General features: G+C 55.3%; 1 protein-coding gene across 5 annotated transcripts in view; it reads right to left on the bottom strand.

The window, feature by feature from the left end:
* AGPAT4 (1-acylglycerol-3-phosphate O-acyltransferase 4) overlaps positions 1-19,215 on the bottom strand; it is a 114,035-nt gene extending 94,820 nt beyond the window's left edge. Inside the window, exon 1 of one of the 5 annotated variants that reach the window (XM_066371681.1) lies at positions 19,083-19,215. The gene's annotated coding sequence lies outside the window, so the exon portion shown is untranslated. Of the gene's footprint in view, positions 1-3,335; positions 3,542-8,223; positions 8,293-18,397; positions 18,649-19,082 lie in introns of those variants that run through there. The other 4 variants (XM_066371678.1, XM_066371679.1, XM_066371680.1 and 1 more) reach the window with 4 other exon arrangements.
* Between the last annotated feature and the right edge of the window lie 1,176 nt (positions 19,216-20,391).

The following is a 20,391-nucleotide window of genomic DNA, read 5'->3' as shown; positions in this document are numbered from 1 at the left end:
ACAATGGAATGTTGCTCAGCAAAACAAATAAACAAGCTACTGACTTGGGCTACACAGGGACGGACCGTAACACGCTTCCGCTGGACGGAAGGAGCCAGACAAAACGACCTGCTGAGTAAGTCCGTGTCTGCCGTTCCCATAGAAGGCAAAACTCTGGAAACGGAAGGTGGGTCACCGGCGGCCTGGGGCTCGAGGTGGCAGGAGCACCCTGTGCACGGACGCGGGAGGCTGGTGGGCGATGGGGGAGGCTGGGGGGCGGTGGGGGGCTCTACGCTGGATTCTGGTGATCAGGGCCAACGGCCCAAGTTCACCAGAACCCACCGAACGGCACCCTTACAACGCGTGACTTTCATCGTATGCCAAGTACGTCTTGATAGGGCTGTCAAAAATATTAGACGAATGAACGGAAGAAAAAATGTTTTAGAAGAACTGTTGAAATCCCAACAGTAAAAATATATGATGGGTGTGGTCTTTGGATAGGGGGAGTCAGTTTAATTTTCTTCACGGAAATTAAAAAGGAGTGTGGGCAAGAATGACTGGGAAGGAGGGATGAAATTTTTTTAAAAAGAGGAAGAAGACGACATGGGTGCTATCTTCAGTTCTCCAGTCGGGGTGCAAACAAGCCTGGTTGGTGTCCCCGCTTAGGACCGCAGCTGGTCTCCGGACCCCCCGCTTCACGGTGGCCTGCTGTCACCGGCGGCCACAGGGAGCTTGCTACGCCGCGGGGAGGGCCGATAGGAACATCTCTCCTTTAAAGTCAAAGGCTAACAGTGACCCCCTGGAGGGCTCAGTGTGCTTTAGAATAGAGAGTCGGGTGCAGGTACCTGCCTCCACCAGGGCCGGGCAGAGGGAGGCAGGGCAGCCCTGTCCGGGGAGGGCACGCTCGTGGGCACCTGCTCCCACCAGGGCCGGGCAGAGGGGAGGGCACGCTCCCGGGCACCTGCCTCCACCAGGGCCGGGCAGAGGGGAGGGCACGCTCCTGGGCACCTGCCTCCACCAGGGCCGGGCAGAGGGGAGGGCACGCTCCCGGGCACCTGCCTCCACCAGGGCCGGGCAGAGGGGAGGGCACGCTCGTGGGCACCTGCTCCCACCAGGGCCGGGCAGAGGGGAGGGCACGCTCCCGGGCACCTGCCTCCACCAGGGCCGGGCAGAGGGGAGGGCACGCTCCTGGGCACCTGCCTCCACCAGGGCCGGCAGAGGGAGGCAGGGCAGCCCTGTCCGGGGAGGGCATGCTCCCGGGAGCCTTGCCCGTGCCGGCCCCTGTCCTTCCCCGACACCGGGTCACTGTCGGGCTCTGTCCCAACTGCCCGATGGCCTCCCCACCCCACCCCCACTGTTAGCTTACCGAATGTCGTGTCTGTCCTTCAAACCCTGCCCTGGCCCGCACCAGCCTGCCGCCCACCCCCAAATGTTAGGGGCATCCTCCCCATCGTCTCACGGTCCCTCTCCATCCACTGAGGACACTATTACGGAACTTCGCCATTGTGCGGTCAAGGGTACTTAATTCATGAGTAGACGACACACGATTCAGCGCCGGGCCGAGGCCACAAATCATGAGTCAACGTCACCCCTCCCCCCCCCCATCTATACGTCTGCCTTCCCACAGCCTGAACTCCCTAGGAGCAAGGGTGGTTTTTATCTGGAGTCCACAGCGTCCAGTATGGACTTGGCTATGGCAGGCGATTAATAAACCTTCATAGTATGGATGACTTGAATGGTCAGTTATCTCTACCTCCCTGCTCCTTCCAGTGAAATGCCCCGGCCTGTGTATTAGTAACTTGACTACAGTGCACCCCAACATGGCCATCACCATTGACAAAGCAAAGACATCATATTTCACTTTCCATAAATCCCGCTAATAATATAACATTATCAACCTGGTAGTTATGTGGAAAAACTCAGTAACTGAACTCTGCCTCTCTTCTAGGGACAGATGTCAGTCAGCCATCATAGAACCTTCCAGATTCTTTCTACCATAACATCCCACCACACTATTAAAGCAACATTCAAGAGATGCTGGGAAAAACAGAAACGAGGGATAAAGGGATGTCCTCTAACTGGTTTTATTGTTCCTATTCCCGTGGTCTTTAGTGATTAGATAGATCAGTGGTTGGCAAACTCATTAGTCAACAGAGCCAAATATCAACAGTACAATGATTGAAATTTCTTTTGAGAGCCAAATTTTTTAAACTTAAACTATATAGGTAGGTACATTCCTTATCGAGGTAGTGCCCACACGTGGTATTTTGTGGAAGAGCCACAGTCAAGGGACCCAAGAGCCGCATGTGGCTTGCAAGCCGCGGTTTGCCGACCACTGAATAGACCATCAGTTCTCTCTGCACTTCTGTGACACGGACCGTCCCATACTGAGCATCCAAAGAGGCTGTGTGGTGTGCAGGTGTCAACCCGAACACCTGAGCGGGGGCTCAAGAGCCAAAGAACCAGCTTGGCTTAATGGGACATGGGACCCTGGACACACTACTGAACCTCAATTTCTGCATCTTTACAATGGAGGTAATAATAGCTTCTACCTCACAGGGTTGTGAGGATTAGGTGTTTTAAAAACCTTGCCTATTACATGATAATCTTAAATTTAGATATCATCATCATCATCATCATCTTCACCTCCATCACCACCTCCATCACCGCCTCCATCACCACCTCCATCACCTCCATCACTGCCTCCATTGCCGCCTCTATCACCATCTCCATCACCTCCACCACTGCCTCCATCATCACCTCCATCACCGCCTCCATCATCACCTCCATCGCCACCGCCTTCACCCCTGCCTTTGTCCTAGCTCTGGTTTCCTTTCTCTCTGGTCACTTTCCTGCTAGCCAACCCCCTTCTATCACATGTTTCCAGTTCTCCCAGACCATAAGAATCACCTAGAAAACTTAAAATAACTAAAATGAGGAACCAGAGACTTAGCTGGTCCACGGTGAGTGGTTCCAGTGGACAGGCAAGGCCGAGAACACAGTGGGACTCTGCCCCTGAGACCTGCGGAGAGTGAGATGTGGCTCCCTGCTCACCACGGCCACGTCTTCCCTCCACACGCTCCGTGGGGCATCCACGACTGCGTCGGAGCCCCAAGCGTGAGCGCCAGGTCATCGCCCATCCAGCGGGCGCCTCTCTGGCCCGCTCTCACCTGCTCTGATGAACCGCCCCGCTTAGCCCATTCCAGCCCCGGTCAGGAACAGACGCTCCAAGAGGCTAAACTCGGGCTACGCCCAGTAAAGTACGCAGGCTTTCAGCAAGGATCTTGCTCACTCTGTACTTCATATTTGAGGTTGTGTTCTACGTGGCTGAGTCGGTGCCCAACTAGGTATCTTACCAGCTCTTAAATGGGATACATGTAGCAGACTTCATTTCATCTGAATCAGATGATCAACTCCTGTGGTCAGAGAGTACCCTTTCTCCACTTCCAGCGGGCGCCTCACCACGTCAATCACGAATATTCCAACATGAATTTCACGGAAACGTATGGCGATGCTGCAGTGTGCAGACGCCTCATGGTTTGACAGCACTATTCCCGTTTTCCAGTGACTACTGCGAAGTGTTGGATCAAGTGACACTTCACAGACATGCTTAGCAACATGGTTTTAAGAAGATCCTGCACACACACACGAGGGAGAAGCCCACCCTTCTTCCTTGTCATTCTCTACTACATTACATAAAACTCGGCTTGCTTGTGCCTGGACAGAGTCCACAGTGTGGACTTCTCTCCCCCCACACCTTCTTTTTTTTTTTTTTTTTCATTTTTCCGAAGCTGGAAACGGGGAGGCAGTCAGACAGACTCCCGCATGCGTCCGACAGGGATCCACCCGGCATGCCCACCAGGGGGCGGTGCTCTGCCCATCTGGGGTGCTGCTCTGTTGCAGGGGGAGGGGTGGAGAAGCAGATGGGTGCTTTTCCTGTGTGCCCTGGCCGGGAATCGAACCCGGGACTTCTGCACGCCAGGCCGACGCTCCAACACTGAGCCAACCGGCCAGGGCCTCTCCCCCCACACCTCCTTGTAAAGAACAAAAGTGGTTTGCTGGGGTAGATAGGTACTGGTTCTCCCTCTCCATCAGTCACAATCTCCATCCAAGCTCTTCTTCACGCAGGCTGTTCCGGTGGGTCCTCTTCAACCCCCCTGGGGAGTGGGAGACCCTGAAAGTGGCAGGTACCTTTATGCTAGCTTGCTGGGATTTGCACTGGTAAATGTCAGGTGCCTAACAGTTTGGTTCAGATTGTGAAAGATAAGCCCAGCAAGCCTTCCTGAGGCGAGGAGGAGAACTCCTCACGAAAGGGCGGGAGGCGTTAACAGCAAGCAGAGGAGGTACAGCACTTCCTCATCCGACAGAGTGTCAAGGTCAGGGCAGGAGACGGGTCACAAAGAACAAACCCAGCCCGGGCTAACCTGGAGAAGGGACTCTTCTCACAGAAGGGAGGGAAGCCCCAAAAGGTGGGCGACCAGAGAGAGAGACCCCAGCAACAGGGTCAGTTAGACGAACAGAAGCACAGAGAGAAGGAAAACAGCCAAGGCCGACGGGCCCTCAGGGACGGTGCTGGCCCCGCCCCACGCCACCCCACCAAGACTGTCCGCTTAGAGACAGTGGTAAGGCAGGGGAGGGCAGGGGACAAATCTATTCTTCTTTCCCACTCAGAGTCCCTTTTGACATACTCCCTTCAGCAGAGGAACCGGCCATGCAGGGTCCGGAGCGATGGGCTGAAGCCACCCCCCCCCCCCCACGGACGGTCTTCCGTTTTGTCCTACAGCTCATGTGAACCTGCTGCACGGCGCGGCCCATCCAGCCTGTGTTCTTTTCCAAAAGGTCTTTTCCCTCGGACCTCTAGGTAAAACTGACGCTGGAGTGAGCTGGCCCCATCCATCCTGCGGCCAATACCTGTCTGTCCATCCCACAGCTCACACCCATCTGTCCATCTCACAGCTCACACCTGTCCATCTCACAGCTCACACCTGTCCATCCCACAGCTCACACCCGTCCGTCCATCCTGCAGCTCACACCCGTCCATCCACCCTGCAGCTCACACCCATCCGTCCATCCTGCGGCTCACACCCATCTGTCCATCCCGCGGCTCACACCCATCTGTCCATCCCGCGGCTCACACCCATCTGTCCATCCCGCGGCTTACACCTGTCCATCCTGTAGCTCACACCTGTCCATCCCATAGTTCACACCTGTCCATCCCGTAGTTCACACCCGTCTGTCCACCCCACAGCTCACACCTGTCCATCTCACAGCTTACACCCGTCCATCCTGTAGTTCACACCCGTTTGTCCATCCCACAGCTCACACCCACTGTTGCTCCACCAAAATGGCCCCGGAACATGCTGTAAAGTGCGCATCTCCTCTGCACTCCTCCCCAGCCAGGTCAGGACACAGGACACAGGATGTTACAGGACACTTCCCAGTGCCAGGGGCAGTCCAGAACAAGAGACAGCCCCTGGTCCCAAGGAGCCTGAGGTCCTGAGGGGAATAAGCAGGTGGCCATGACCCAGGCTTTGCCGCCTATCCTTGCCCCTCCCTGAGGCCAGGCTGCTTCTCACGGTCCTTAAAAGGCTCCCGTCTACATGGCCGGGCACAGAGTGTCCAGAGAAGGAGGCTGAGCCGTCTGCCTGCCTGCCTCCCAGGTCCTCCTGAATGAAGTGTTCCTGCGGCCTTTGACAGGGACACACACCTTAACTGCCAGGCTGCTAATCCCCCCCCCTTGCCCGGGAGGCAGGCGGGGCCGTGTCACCTGGTGCGGCCGGCGGTCATGAGGAAAGGGCACCCCCAGGACACAGCCGGACCCCGACCTCGCAAACAAAGCACTCCCCCCAGAAGGGCGCCTCTTCTCGGGGGGCAGGAGGGCCGGCCGGGGAGCTGCTGCAGACCAGGCTGTCTTACAGACAAATCACAGTGCCGTCGTCTGAGGCAGGCGTGCGGAAGGTGGGGGAGGAGGGCCTCACTGGGCTAAAACTGAAACCAATGTGAATAATTAAAGCAATCAGGCACGTTTAAAATAGCTCTGTGGTCCTCTCTCCCTGTTTTTCCTACTTAAATTTTAACCCTATCATTCCCTTAGAGACGGAGGCCAAGGGGGATGTTCGTGACACCGCCAGATTTTCAGGAGAGCGTTTGGTCTGAAGTAACCCCTTACATTTCCACATGATTAGGGGGGTGGATTTTTGCACATCTGGAAGTCACGGAGAGTCTGTTCACTCTAGACCAGGGGTCGGGAACCTATGGCTCGTGAGCCAGATGCGGCTCTTTTGATGGCTGCATCTGGCTCGCAGACAAATCTTTAATAAAATAATAATAACGTTAAAAATGTAAAACATTCTCATGTATTACAATCCATTCATTTCCTACCGCTCATGTTCATGGTTGCGGGTGGCTGGAGCCAATCCCAGCTGTCCTCTGGGACAACAAATTTTTATTGGATAATGAGTAACGTACACGGGTCGTTGTATAGCTCTCATGGAATTACATTTTTTTTTTTTTTTTGTATTTTTTCTGAAGCTGGAAATGGGGAGAGACAGTCAGACAGACTCCCGCATGCGCCCGACCGGGATCCACCCGGCACGCCCACCAGGGGGCGACGCTCTGCCCCTCCGGGGTGTCGCTCTGTCGCAACCAGAGCCACTCTAGCGCCTGGGGCAGAGGCCAAGGAGCCATCCCCAGCGCCCGGGCCATCTCTGCTCCAATGGAGCCTTGGCTGCGGGAGGGGAAGAGAGAGACAGAGGAAGGAGGGGTGGGGGTGGAGAAGCAAATGGGCGCTTCTCCTATGTGCCCTGGCCAGGAATCAAACCCGGGTCCCCCGCACGCCAGTCCGATCGATGCTCTACCGCTGAGCCAACCGGCCAGGGCTCATGGAATTACATTTTAAAATATGTGGCGTTCATGGCTCTCTCAGCCAAAAAGGTTCCCGACCCCTAGACTCTTGGAAGACCCAGGGAAACTGTGGGCAAGAATGTCTCTCTCATTCCGGAATAGGCGATGCTTTTGTAATTCTTCCCAGACCCAGAGTCACAGTCTGTGCTCTGCGGGCAGGTATTCCTGGCCGAGCTAACCAGGGCCTCACTGTCCCGTCAGAGGGGAGAGGGTGCCTTATTACCGACTGGGCTGGAGTCAAGACGAAGTCAGGTCTGCCATGCCAAGCTCCCCACACGGTGTGAGGTGCCATCACAAAGTGCTGGTTAGTATTAAAAGTGCACAGATGGCGACACTACAAAGCCTTGGGGAAGAAGGTCATAGAAAAGAGGTTTATTTCCTGTCTTGAGTGTCCCAGGGGGTCAGAGAGGCCCTCTGTCTGACCAGTTACCTAAGTCCGCGGATCCGCCTCCTGCAATTCTCCGAGCGGTCAGCCAGGTTCCTCCCTGCATGCCCCCCTGGCACCCACCACGCCCCCAGGCCTGCCCGGCCCCTCCACCACGCCCCCAGGCCTGCCCGGCCCCTCCACCGCGCCCCCAGGCCTGCCCGGCCCCTCCACCGCGCCCCCAGGCCTGCCCGGCCCCTCCACCGCGCCCCCAGGCCTGCCCGGCCCCTCCACCGCGCCCCCAGGCCTGCCCGGCCCCTCCACCGCGCCCCCAGGCCTGCCCGGCCCCTCCACCGCGCCCCCAGGCCTGCCCGGCCCCTCCACCGCGCCCCCAGGCCTGCCCGGCCCCTCCACCGCGCCCCAAGGCCTGCCCGGCCCCTCCACCGCGCTGGTGCCGGTCCGACTGGGGGCTGCCTGCGCCCCTTCCCCGCCGGGCCACGTTCTCCTGCTCCTGCCACCTGAGAACCACCCGCCCTCCGGTGAGCGGAGCCCTGTCGCAGCGTCCTCCTGCTCCTGGACCTCACTCAGGGCTGCTCTCTCTCTAGAAAGCATCTCTGCGACCCCAGACCGCACAGGGCGGTCCGCGGTGCCCTTTCCAAGGTTCCCACAGAGGTTGCACCCTCCTCCTCCCCAAACTCTGTGAAAACGCTCGGTTCCGATTCCGGGCTGGCTGGTCCTCTGGGCAGTCCTGCCTGGCTCGTCTCTGCCCTCCCCACCCCCACGGGTGGCCAACCGCAGGCTGGCACAGGGCTCGGAAGATTCGCTGTAAGAAGATTCTAGAACTGGGGGGGGGGGGTTGGAGTAACAGACCTGCCACGCTCACGCCACATGCTGATCCTGGCAGCGAGGAGGCGGGCAGACAAGACAAGCAGACCAGCCAGGGAGACACCGAACACCAGCCGGGCGCTGGGCCTGACCTGGGCTGGTGGCGGAGGTCCCAGGACCAGCCAGGAAACTGCCCCTCTCGCCCAAGTGAGAACTGCTGGAGACAGAGAGGGAGGGTGGGTGCTAGGAGGCAAATGAATAACTAGTGAGACGGGTGGAGCGCATAGTTCACGGGGGAAGCAGACTCAATGAGCAAGTCCCAGCAGAGGCATGCCAGTCAGGTATGCGGGTCTCTCCCCCTCTTCCTTTCGGGGTGTTAATCCCTGCACAGGAGGCAGGGGCTGGCCCCTGAGAGCTCAGGACAGGCCGGGACTCTGTAAACAGAGCTCTGGAGGGTGGGCAGGGCGCGTGCGGTGGGTGCCCAGCCCTGTCCCAGCTCCCAGGAAACCTCGAGTGACAAGGTGACTCTCCAGGCAGGCTCTGCCGGCAGGTTTAGCACCAAGGATCGGAATACTTCTGGTGACATGTCTACTCTCTGCATACACAGCTTTTCCATTCCTGTCTCTGTATTAATTTAAACGAATGGACTGCCCCTTTGGTTTGACTGGTCTCTGTAAGCCTGGTGTTCAAGTCAGTCCTGAGCGACAGGTTGGCACAGATCGGATCGAATCGGATCGGATCGGGGAGGGAACTGGCTGGATTTCTGGAAGCCGGCTGGAATTCCTGAACCAGAGGTCCTCAGCAGCAGGGGTCTGCCTCTCCAGGGGACATGTGGCCCTACCTGGAACATTGCAGGCTGTCACAGCTGGGGTGGGAGGAATACTCCTGGCATCAAGAGGGTGGAGCCCAGGGATGTGGCCAGGTGTCCTACATGCACAGGACAGGGATGTGGCCAGGTGTCCTACATGCACAGGACAGTCCCCACAACAAAGAACAATCTAGCCCCAAACTCAACAGAACCAAGATTGAGAATATGCCCTAAAGATTTTGCCCTGTCAACCTGGGATGATCTGGCTGGGAGGCCATCAGATGAGGAAATTCTGACGGTGCCGCCTTGTGCCCAATGCAGGGGCTCTGCTCTGTGCCAGAAACAGCACCCTGAGGAGGCCCCTGCCCTCCATGAGCACCCGGGGCAGTCACGGGGATGGAGCTATTGAGAGAGACTGGTCCTCTAACGTGATAGCACCAACTAGAGAGAGAGACTGGCATCAACTATAGAGAGAGACTGGTATCAACTATAGAGAGAGACTGGTATCAACTATAGAGAGAGACTGGTCCTCTAACGTGATAGCACCAACTAGAGAGAGAGACTGGCATCAACTATAGAGAGAGACTGGTATCAACTATAGAGAGAGACTGGTATCAACTATAGAGAGAGACTGGTCCTCTAATGTAATAGCACCAACTATAGAGAGAGATTGGCATCAACTATAGAGAGAGACTGGTATCAACTATAGAGAGAGACTGGTATCAACTATAGAGAGAGACTGGTCCTCTAATGTGATAGCACCTACTATAGAGAGAGAGATGCATCCTCCAATGTGATAGCATCAACTATAGAGAGAGACTGGCATCAACTAAAGAGAGAGACTGGTCCTCTAATGTAATAGCATCAACTATAGAGAGAGAGATGCATCCTCCAATGTGATAGCATCAACTATAGAGAGAGACTAGCATCAACTATAGAGAGAGACTGGTCCTCTAATGTGATAGCATCAACCATAGAGAGAGATTGGCATCAACTATAGAGAGAGACTGGTATCAACTATAGAGAGAGACTGGTATCAACTATAGAGAGAGACTGGTCCTCCAATGTGATAGCATCAAGACAGAGTGACAATTTTATGAAGGATGAGTGAGGTGGAGGAAGACTTCAGGAGAACTGGGGCCAGATATTCGGGGGACAGGCACAGAGGGTGACAGACATCTGGGAGAGGGAGCCCCTGTCCTTTCAGCCTTCCTTCCCCAGGGCAGGAGAGGGAGAGGAGGGAGGAGCCAGGTTGGGGGTGATAGACTGGTCTCCTGTGGAGAGGGCAGCAGACCAGGCAGGAGCACTTGGGAAGGGCACGCTCTTTAAAATGTCATCAGCCCGGGTCACCTCTGCCCGCAGAGAGGCGACAGCTCAGAGGGAGTGGTGAGGAGGGGAAAGACCCCCTTCCCCTCCTGGGCCCCTTCATCCCTCCCGTTCTCGTCTCAGAGTTGGTCCAAGCGCAGCGCTGCCTAGCTCTGCGGACACGTGTCACTCTGCCTTCATACTGGGCGATGGATGGGTTGACAGTCAACAACAGAAAAGAAAGTCTCCGACTCCTCACTCACAGCCTTGGGGACCCCGAGAGCGCCTCCACAGGCACCCTGAGGAGCAGCTCCTCCACAAAGTCCAAACGCTGGTGGGGGGAGAGTTCACAGTTAATGGGATGTATCACTGCGGCGCTGTGAGTCACACCTTCACCCGGGGCCCTTCCCTTCCCCGAGGTGTCCCCTGGTGTCTAAACCACAGCACGACAGCAACGCCCCTCCAGGCCAGAGCAGCTTGTCTTAAGAGCATGACTCCTCCTTCTTCCCCAGGTTCTAAACGACGACGACGGTTTTCCAGTGCTCAAACTGGGTGAGAGCCAGCAAGGGTAAGATCTACGTGGTAGATAGCCGGTCATTATTCCAGAAGTATGTACTGCATGTCTGCTCTGTCCGGGGCCCTGTGCGGGCCCTGGGGACGGATGGGTGAGGATGACACCATCGAGATGGGAGGGCACAGTGGTTCAGAGCTGGAGCTCTAGAAGGCAACAGTCTGGTTTCAAATCTCCGCCCTGCTACTGATTATAATACTGAGTGACTTTCCCTTATCTTTAGTTTCTTTATCTGTGAAATGGAAAGTGATGGTAGCTTTTTATGTGCGCAGTTTGCTGTCATGAGGATGAAATGAATTAATCAATGCAAAGTCTACGTACTAGGCTGACACCCAGGAAGCCCTCAGTGAAGGTGGGCCGCTCTCATTCTCATATGTCCGACAGCTTGGCTGGTCATCTCACAGTCTCTGCTGGCTTCTGCAGGAATTTTAGTGTCCAGCTTCAATCAAACTACCAGGAAGTTCAAAAAGAGCCTCTTCTTTTGTAGGGTCCTACACAGAAACGACCACGGAATAGCTCTCAGGTACGACTCCGGTTCAGAGCGGAGAGATCTGTGTTTACCCGGGAATGGGGAATGGGGAAGGGCACGCCTGAGGGAGAAGCTGATCTCATCTGAGATCAACATAACAAAGAAGGAACTTGTCAGACATTTTCTCGTTTCCTCGGAGGGACAGGCCAGCAGGCCAGAGGACGGCGGTGTTCCAGGTGAACCCAGTTATGTTGCCCACATAATTTCCATCACGAAGGTAGACGTTAAGTGGAACAAAACAACTCTACCAACGGGGGCTTCACGACATCAGGAAACAGAGCAGGAAGTACGGCGACAAGGTTATAATGTTTTTATTTTGGGTGTTGAAGGCAACTTGGTTTTGTCAGAATGAGATACAGACCTGAACGTGTTATGGGAAATGTAGTCTAAATGGCGAGAGGACACCTCGGAAGCCGATGAGTGTGGCATTTTGATGCGGGTGGGACTTTTCCTTTCAGATACGCAGTACTGTGAATCCATCAGGAAGGAACTCCGGTCCCACAGAAGTCAACAAGCAACTCGCTAGGGGAGAGTGTCCAGCTCAGCCTAAACTTTGCACAAACGAATGTACACACCTGCTGGGCTCTATCCCTGTGTGTCTCCAGGGTCAGAAACCCCGCTTCCTCCCTTACGTCCTCAACAAATGAAAACAGACACCGGCCATAAGCTCAACCAACGCGGAAGACACCAGAAAATGACAAGCTGGACAACAGTCCACTGCTAAGCACTCTCTCCCTCTGCCCAGCACGACCCATGTGCCAAAAACTGTTCAGCAGTCAGAGACCCATCCAGTGACATTAGTAAAAAAAAAAAAAAGCCTCTGTCAAAAATAATATCCCCTGGTTTCAGCGGCTGTTTTCCATACCTGTCTCCTGCTAGTGCCTGAGGTTCTGTAGGGAAGAAATAATCTTTTCCCCATTTATTTCTATATCCATAGTCTGTAGTGCCTGACGCATGATACTCGACATCACTTGTTGAGCGAATGAGTACGTGGATGGGTGAGCGGAAGATGAGCGTAGTATGTCTGCATGTATGTATGTCTGCGTGAGTCAGTGGGGACGGAAAGGGAGGGCCAAGGGTCAGAGGAGGCCGAGCAAACCAGGCTGCACGAACCAAGTGAAGGCAGAAACGAAAGCAGGTAGAAAAATCTTTATGAAGCAAGAGCGTGTCTTGAAAAACAGAGGAAGGCAGGTTAGATAGATCGTTCCATGAGAATGTTCATCTAAAGTTGTTCTTATTCGAAGACATTTTCTCTTACTCAGTCACTGAAAGAAAATGGAGACCAGCCAGTCACAGTCCCGCCCTGGAAATCCTTCGGGGAGTTGAAAACAGCTGCCGGTTATACTGTGTTTGCTTCTGTTCACAGGGTGTCCATAGCACTTGGCAAATCATAAATGCCCCGTAAATCTTGTTAGAAGAGCAGGAGTCAGACTTCCTCTTTCCCACGGCTTGAGCAGTGATCCCCTGATCCATACATGAAGCCAGATGTCAGAGTTCCAAACCCTGCTTTCCATCCAAACTGACCCCGTCCGGGGCTACGACCATTGACTCGAGTAGCCCAGGCTCTGGGGAGTGGTCAGCATTATTGAGCGAGGCTTGATTGCACAGGTTCTTCTAGATATTTAGGTGTCAAAACAATCCAGAACTGTGAGCACAGCATCGTCCCCTACCCATCAGACCCTCCCTTCAGGACACAGCAGACTGTACAAAATGCAGTAAGTTTGCCAAAAGCTCATCTGAGGTGGGGTTCCCTCTCCCACGTTTCTGACTTGTGTAAAGTCTGATTTAAGTACAGCCTTTACTTTTTTTTTTTTTTTTGTATTTTTCTGAAGTTGGAAATGGGGAGGCAGTCAGACAGACTCCCGCATGCGCTCGACCGGGATCCACCCGGCATGCCCACCAGGGGGCGATGCTCTGCCCATCTGGGACGTTGCTCTGTTGCAACCAGAGCCATTCTAGCGCCTGAGGCGGAGGCCATGGAGCCATCCCCAGCACCCGGGTGAACTTTGCTCCAATGGAGCCCTGGCTGCAGGAAGGGAAGAGAGAGACAGAGAGGAAGGAGAGGGGGAGGGGTGGAGAAGCAGATGGGTGCTTCTCCTGTGTGCCCTGGCCAGGAATCGAACCCAGGACTCCTGTATGCCAGGCCGACGCTCTACCACTGAGCCAACCGGCCAGGGCCTAAGTACAGCCTTTCCTTTTTGAGCTTCCGCTCAAGGACACCAGATTAGGAAACAGTGTGCCTCCTCCTCCTCATACGGCCTTGCGTTCTTGTTCTGATCAAAACAGAATTCGGTCCCTGAGTCTCCATCTACTAGCTCCTTCCACCAGCAGACAGTCCAGCTGCCCCACTTGCACACTCAAGACAGACTTCCCCCTGTTCGGGACAAGAACCTTGAACCATGACCCATCTCTTAGCACCTGTCCCTGTCACCTGGGACACCTATGCCTCCTTCCTCTTGAATTGTCTCTCCTTTCCTTCAAACCTTCACCATCATCACCCTCGTCACAGCCTTCTCGGACTCACTGCATCCCGTGTTCCTATCTCCCTCCCGCTCGGCCCCCTTCTCTCCAGCTCTGTGCTCACCTACACGTCGTCAGCCCTGGCCGGTGGATTGAAACTGCAGGGCACAGACCACGACGTCTGCTTCCTTCACAGACGTCACAGCGCCCAGTTCAGAGCCTGTGGACAGCGGGATCCCAGGACAAGGGTGACCGCGTCACAGCGCCCAGTTCAGAGCCTGTGGACAGCGGGATCCCAGGACAAGGGTGACCGCGTCACAGCGCCCAGTTCAGAGCCTGTGGACGGCGGGATCCCAGGACAAGGGTGACCGCGTCACAGCGCCCAGTTCAGAGCCTGTGGACAGTGGGATCCCAGTACAAGGGTGACCACGTCACAGCGCCCAGTTCAGAGCCTGTGGACAGCGGGATCCCAGGACAAGGGTGACCACGTCACAGCGCCCAGTTCAGAGCCTGTGGACGGCGGGATCCCAGGACAAGGGTGACCACGTCACAGCGCCCAGTTCAGAGCCTGTGGACAGCGGGATCCCAGGACAAGGGTGACCGCGTCACAGCGCCCAGTTCAGAGCCTGTGGACAGCGGGATCCCAGGACAAGGGTGACCACGTCACAGCGCCCAGTTCAGAGCCTGTGGACGGCGGGATCCCAGGACAAGGGTGACCACGTCACAGCGCCCAGTTCAGAGCCTGTGGACAGCGGGATCCCAGGACAAGGGTGACCACGTCACAGCGCCCAGTTCAGAGCCTGTGGACGGCGGGATCCCAGGACAAGGGTGACCACGTCACAGCGCCCAGTTCAGAGCCTGTGGACGGCGGGATCCCAGGACAAGGGTGACCACGTCACAGCGCCCAGTTCAGAGCCTGTGGACGGCGGGATCCCAGTACAAGGGTGACCACGTCACAGCGCCCAGTTCAGAGCCTGTGGACAGCGGGATCCCAGGACAAGGGTGACCACGTCACAGCGCCCAGTTCAGAGCCTGTGGACGGCGGGATCCCAGTACAAGGGTGACCACGTCACAGCGCCCAGTTCAGAGCCTGTGGACAGCGGGATCCCAGGACAAGGGTGACCGCGTCACAGCGCCCAGTTCAGAGCCTGTGGACGGCGGGATCCCAGGACAAGGGTGACCGCGTCACAGCGCCCAGTTCAGAGCCTGTGGACAGCGGGATCCCAGGACAAGGGTGACCGCGTCACAGCGCCCAGTTCAGAGCCTGTGGACGGCGGGATCCCAGGACAAGGGTGACCGCGTCACAGCGCCCAGTTCAGAGCCTGTGGACAGTGGGATCCCAGTACAAGGGTGACCACGTCACAGCGCCCAGTTCAGAGCCTGTGGACGGCGGGATCCCAGGACAAGGGTGACCGCGTCACAGCGCCCAGTTCAGAGCCTGTGGACAGTGGGATCCCAGTACAAGGGTGACCACGTCACAGCGCCCAGTTCAGAGCCTGTGGACAGCGGGATCCCAGGACAAGGGTGACCACGTCACAGCGCCCAGTTCAGAGCCTGTGGACAGTGGGATCCCAGTACAAGGGTGACCACGTCACAGCGCCCAGTTCAGAGCCTGTGGACGGCGGGATCCCAGGACAAGGGTGACCGCGTCACAGCGCCCAGTTCAGAGCCTGTGGACAGCGGGATCCCAGGACAAGGGTGACCACGTCACAGCACCCAGTTCAGAGCCTGTGGACGGCGGGATCCCAGGACAAGGGTGACCGCGTCACAGCGCCCAGTTCAGAGCCTGTGGACAGTGGGATCCCAGTACAAGGGTGACCACGTCACAGCGCCCAGTTCAGAGCCTGTGGACGGCGGGATCCCAGGACAAGGGTGACCGGCTCCAGCTGCAGAAGTGATTCCTGTGGCATCACCTCTGTTCAGACTTCCAGGGGAGGACCTCGAACTTGGCTTTGCAGCTGTAGCTTCATTGACCTTCCCCCGGTCAAGGCTGCTAACGATGTGTTTAACCTCTACTTGGGGTCCAGTTATAGGACCGCATTTTATTTTTATTTTTGGCTATGCTTCCCGATGATTCTTGCTGCTTTTCCCTAGAGTGCCATCCCGGGAGGAGCCTCCGTGGGGCAGTTCCAGGTCTGGAGACCCACGAGTGCCCACATCACAGACTGCAACTTAAACGCTGTCTACCCGCTTTGACGGGTCACGCGGGACAGCTGTATCTTTGAAGACCAGTGACTAGCATCCCTGTCTCGTACGACTCTCTGCAAACATCAAAAAACTACCATCCGACTAGTCAGGTACCACCGTGCTCTTTTCAAAACGAGGCATTATCTTTTTTCACGGCTCTTCTGTGTTTTATGCCCTTTAAACCCTTCTCTCATCTCCCCCCCCCCTTAGTTCTAGTTGGTTTTGTGCTGTCCTAATGAGTCCCCATTTTCGGATAGCTTTTTTATCTGAAATACTTAAGGCCTCTGCACGCTAGTAAGGTTTTTTTTTTTTTTAGTATTTTTCTGAAGCTGGAAACAGGGAGAGACAGTCAGACAGACTCCCGCATGCGCCCAACCGGGATCCACCCAGCACGCCCACCAGGGGTTACGCTCTGCCCACCAGGGGGTGTCGCTCTGCCTCGACCAGAGCCACTCTAGCGCCTGGGGCAGAGGCCAAGGAGCCATCCCCAGCGCCTGGGCTATCTTTGCTCCAATGGAGCCTTGGCTGCGGGAGGGGAAGAGAGAGACAGAGAGGAAGGAGGGGGGGGGGGGTGGAGAAGCAAATGGGCGCTTCTCCTGTGTGCCCTGGCCGGTAATTGAACCCGGGTCCCCCCGCACGCCAGGCCAACGCTCTACTGCTAAGCCAACTGGCCAGGGCCCACGCTAGTAAGTTTTAAGAGTCATCCGCAGCAGCAGGTTTAGATAAGGATCTTGGCAAACACCTTCCTGAAGACCACCCCGTCTCTTGCCTCCACATGGTGGGGTGACTGTGAGGTTTCGAAGGATTTTGGCTTTAGTAGCCGGAAGGCGCTGTGAGGGTACGTGACAGGCACACACCTGTATCCAGAATTCCACATAATTTGAAGAATCAAGGATGGGATTAGTACAGATACATCCTATAAAGGCTAACTGGGAAAATTGGAAATGCTTGAAAATGGACGCCATTCTTTTAAGGGCCATTTCCTAGGGATGAACTGGATACAGAGGTTAGTTTGACTCCTCCCTGTTAATAGGCCCGTTTGGACAATGTCTTTCTAACACGTGTACTCTGACGCTGATCATATTTAACTTTGCTCATTACTAGGCATGACCCTTGTCTCTCGTGTTTGATGTTTTCCCTGCCAATCAATTCCTTTTCTCCCCGTTGAGGGTAATTAACGAGATTCAGTCATTTCAACTTAGGACTCTCCATTTGCCCGTTGTCCACGCCCACGTGCCCGCATGCATACTCGCACACAAACTCTCACACAGGGCTCTGCACACGGCTCTACACACACCTACACCCCTACACAGACCCAGCACTTTGTCCCTTACCTCGTAATACTTTCTTTCTCGCTGAGGATTCTGAATGAACAACCACAGGTGCGTTAACTCTCTCCTGGCTCTGAACAAGAGGTCTGCACACCCTCTGACGTCAGCCAGGGTGGTCAGCCTGCAGGGCCTACCAGAGGCCCGGAAAGGGAGAATCCTGCTGCGTTCCCCATTGGTGACCCCCCCCCCCCAGTTGTTGAACTTAGATTTCGGGCTAAGTCAAAGACCCCTCCTCTCAGCATTTAAGCCTTTGAGGCCGACTTGAGCAGACAACACCCCATCGCTCAGAGCAGATTCTCAGAACACCTTCTCAAACTTTCTGCTAGGGTCTCACCTCCTATAAAGAAGTGAGCGCTCCTCCTCGCCCCCTCCTTCCCCGTGGTCGGATCACAGCGTAAATAAACATCACAGTCTGGAGACCCGTTTAGGTTTTTCTGCAAAAGCCCAGAAACTGGGGACTCACATACACACCAAACCATTCCATCCATAATTCCTAGAGGTGATGTAGAGATTCGTTAGGCCGACGATTAAGCACATTGAGAGGTAATTACAAATGCCCCGTTTCCTTGACAACTCCCCTCCCCCCAGCACTCCTGTGATCGGGAAAAACCAAAACGCCAGTGAGGAAGGGGTACAGCACAAAGCCACGCGGGGCTGCAGCCAGCCAGCCAGCCGCGGCCTGGGCAAGTGGGCACCCTGGGCCGGCCCCCCGGCTCGGAAACGAAATGCAGATCCATCGATTGATGTTGGGGCTGCATTAGGTGTAGTATTTTGGTGGTTGCCATAGAAACGCCAGCGAGGGAAGAACGTGTTGCATGGCACAAAAGAGAACCGATCTGTAACAGGAACCTCCTCCCAGCTTCATCTATTGCAGGGAATAATAATAATAATAACAATAATAACAATAATAAAAGCCGTAAGCCCCGGGGGTTTGCGGGCGCAGGGCGGACAGCATCAAGCCCCGAGAGCGCGGCCACAGAGGCTCACCCAGCCGAGCACAAAAGAAAGGTCCGTCTGGTCGCAGCGGAGCCCCCTCTGCCTTCCGCGGCTGCCCTCCACGTCCCCACTGTCGCCTCACTTCCTCCTCCTCCTCCTCCTCCTCCTCCGCCTGCACTCTTCCTCCCTCCGTACCTACCCCTTCCAGAGGGTTTCGGGAAATCCAGCCCGGGAGGGAATGACCGGGACAGAGAGAGGGAGAGCAATCCACCACGCCCAGAGGTGAAGGCGCCTGGAAACGGCACACAAGCGGCACATACCTCCTTCCCGGCAGCCCCGGACACATGCACTTAGAAACCAAAACTGGGAGGGAGCAGGCTGGGCTGCAGGAATTGCCACTAGTTTATGGGAGCTGTAAGTCAGCCAACCCTGGAAAGAAAAGGCGAGACTCCACCCATGGGGTGGACCCTTCGTGGGGGGAAAAAAAAAGTGGTCCTCAGCTGACGTCTCTCCCCACCCCATGTCACTTCCTTTTAAAGCTACAATTTAGCGGTTACGGGGAGGGAAGAGCTGGTGAAACGTGAGTCACTCCGGCCCCTTCCCATTAGTGCGCGCGCGCGCGCGCGGGCCCAGGTCGGCTCCGCGTCGGGAAGGTCTGGCCCAGAGAACCTGCCAGAACCGGAGACAAAGCCCGCTAGGTGGCCTTGCTCGTCCGGCCGTCTCCCCAATCCTGTTGCATCCCGGGCCCAGATGGCTCCTCCAGGCTCAGCCTCCCCAACAGGCGCCAGCCTGGAACGGGTCCCAAACGGCCTCCAGCCAACGCGGCGGGGACGCGATCAATCCGCCCTGCTCCAACACCCGCGCGCGTTAAAATGCCCCCTCACCTCTCGCGCGCCGCGCTGGAGGGAGGTTGCACTCCACTCCGATGAACAGCGAGGCGCCTCTCAGCAAAAACACTCCTGAAAACTCCAGAAACCCGAGACGGTCACAACTGGGCAAGGGCGGCGTGGAGGGCCATGCGCTTTCCGCCGGCCGGCCAGGCAGTCGCCAGGGTTGATTCCCTGATTCCCTGGCACACACACGCGCGGGCGCGTCACTGCTACGCAGGGCACTGGAGAGGGTCCGCTCCAGATTGTGGAGATGCATGCCCGTCAGACCTTCACTGTTGCAACCAGCGGCACATGTGTCCTCTGTGGTCACCTCTGTCCTTTGATGTTTTCAACGTACAGGGAAAAGGAGATGTTCACAAACAACTAGAACGTATTGTATCAATAGAATTATTAAGAGCTGCGAAAGTGCTTTAAAAAAAAAAAAAAATCAGTGTGCCCCGAGAACAGAGAGGCTAGAAAGAGCTCATCTTGGTTATGATAGGGGCTGGAGGAAGCATTTATAATTCACGCAACAGGGTTTGGGGATGAGGACCAAGGACATCTAAGGCATAAACAGGGGTCCACATGGAAGACCCTCTGGTCGTGGTGGTGAATTTTATTACCCGTGCGATTGTAAATGTGACTGGACAGAAATGCTTAGGAAAGATGTTCATAGAACTTTCTTGCACTCGATACAATTTTAAAAGTCCTTTCTACAGAGTTTTCAACTTACGGTTTAAAGCCCATTCGTTCCTAGTGTTGTGGAAGGTTTCCCAAAGAACCTTTCCATAGAGTTAGACTGATTGTTGCTCATATTTGAACTTTGGATGAAAATTTACTTTGAAACCCACAGGTTGCATGAATGTGTGCTATGTGGATTACAACTGGAGTCCACAGTTTCAGTGGAAACAATATGAAATTAAAATCGCCGACAACTGCAAGTCTTCCTCTGATCTCAGTACATTAACCGGTGGTGGGATCCAGCCCGTTTGCTTCGGTTTGGCAGAACCAATACCTAATTTTTTTGCTGTGTTCGGCGAACCGGTTGTGAAGACGGCACTTATATTCCAGGTTCTTCCTGAGGTGGGCACCTGGGCAGCCGTCCAATGTGGAGATCACACACGTACATTCCTTACTCTTTTTTAATGTTCATCTGCGCAACAGCGTATTCTAAGCGCCTGTAATCATGTTCCTTTGGTCCGTAGGTGAAAGAAAAAAAAAAATGCAAGTGAGGACACCAACCAAGAAGCAAAATGGAAATCTCTTAAATAACAGTTTGATTGTTTTTCATCATATATTTAATATTTTTATTAATATTTTAAAA

This window comes from Saccopteryx leptura, chromosome 3 (assembly GCF_036850995.1).
Source record: "Saccopteryx leptura isolate mSacLep1 chromosome 3, mSacLep1_pri_phased_curated, whole genome shotgun sequence".
Classification (NCBI taxonomy): Eukaryota; Metazoa; Chordata; class Mammalia; order Chiroptera; family Emballonuridae; genus Saccopteryx; species Saccopteryx leptura.
Note: the sequence above shows the minus strand (reverse complement) of the source record. Positions and strands in the feature narration are given on the sequence as shown.